Consider the following 1,749-nt stretch of genomic DNA (forward strand, 5'->3'; position numbering starts at 1 on the left):
CTAACCTAACCTAACCTAACCTAACATCTAATCTAATCTAACATCTAACATCTAACCTAACATCTCATCCTAACCTAACCTAACCTAACCTAACCTAATGTCTAATCTAGTCTAACATCGAACATCTAACTTCCCATTTAATATAATCTTACATCTAACATCTAACCTAACCTAACCTAACCCAACATAACATAACCTAACCTAACCTAACCTAACCTCACCTCACCTAACCTAACCTAACCTAACTTAACCCAACCTAACCTAACCTAACCTAACCTAACATCTAATCTAATCTAACATCTAACATCTAACGTAACATCTAATCCTAAACTAACCTAACCTAACCTAACCTAACATCTAATCTATTCTGACATCTAACATCTAACTTAACATCTAATCTAATCTAACATCTAACACCTAACCTAACCTAACCTAACCTAACCTAACCTAACCTAACTTAACCTAACCTAACCTAACCTAACCTAACCTAACCTAACCAAACCTAACCTAACCAAACCTAACCTAACCTAACCTAACCTAACCTAACCGAACCTAACCTAACCTAACCTAACCTAACCTAGCCTAGCCTAGCCTTGCCTAGCCTAGCCTAGCCTAGCCTAGCCTACCCTAACCTAACCTAACCTAACCTAACCTAACCTAACGTCTAATCTAGTCTAACATCGAACATCTAACTTCCCATTTATTATAATCTAACATCTAACATCTAACCTAACCTAACCTCACCTCACCTAACCTAACCTAACCTAACTTAACCCAACCTAACCTAACCTAACCTAACATCTAATCTAATCTAACATCTAACATCTAACCTAACATCTAATCCTAACCTAACCTAACCTAACCTAACCTAACCTAATCTAACCTAACCTAACCTTACCTAACCTAACCTAACCTAACAACCTAACCTAACCTAAACTAACCTAAGCATACCTAACCTAACCTAACCTATCCTAACCTAACCTAACGTCTAATCTAGACTAACATCGAACATCTTGAAGTAGGTAAAGGCAAGGCGCAGAAGACCAGGACTTAGGAAGAACACAAACGACAAGACGGGCGCCCGTCTTGTCGTTTGTGTTCTTCCTAAGTCCTGGTCTTCTGCGCCTTGCCTTTACCTACTTCAAGCATGAACCAACTAGCCCAAGCAAGAGTTTTAATCGAACATCTAACTTCCCATCTAACACAATCTAACATCTAACCTAACCTAACCTAACCTAACCTAACCTAACATACCCTAACCTAACCTAACCTAACCTAACCTCACCTCACCTAACCTAACCAAACATCTAATCTAATCTAACATCTAACATCTAACCTAACATATCATCCTAACCTAACCTAACCTAACCTAACCTAACCTAACAACCTAACCTAACCTAACCTAACCTAACGTCTAATCTAGTCTAACATCGAACATATAACTTCCCATTTATTAGAATCTAACATCTAACATCTAACCTAACCTAACCTAACCTAACCTAACCTAACATAACCAAACCTAACCTAACCTAACCTAACCTCACCTCACCTAACCTAACCTAACCTAACTTAACCCAACCTAACCTAACGTAACCTAACCTAACATCTAATCTAATCTAACATCTAACATCTAACTTAACATCTAATCTAATCTAACATTTAACACCTAACCTAACTTAACCTAACCTAACCTAACCTAACCTAACCTAACCTAACCTAACCTAACCTAACCTAACCTAACCTGACCTA

Source organism: Dermacentor andersoni, unplaced genomic scaffold (genome assembly GCF_023375885.2).
Source record: "Dermacentor andersoni unplaced genomic scaffold, qqDerAnde1_hic_scaffold ctg00000051.1, whole genome shotgun sequence".
In the NCBI taxonomy this organism is placed as follows: domain Eukaryota; kingdom Metazoa; phylum Arthropoda; class Arachnida; order Ixodida; family Ixodidae; genus Dermacentor; species Dermacentor andersoni.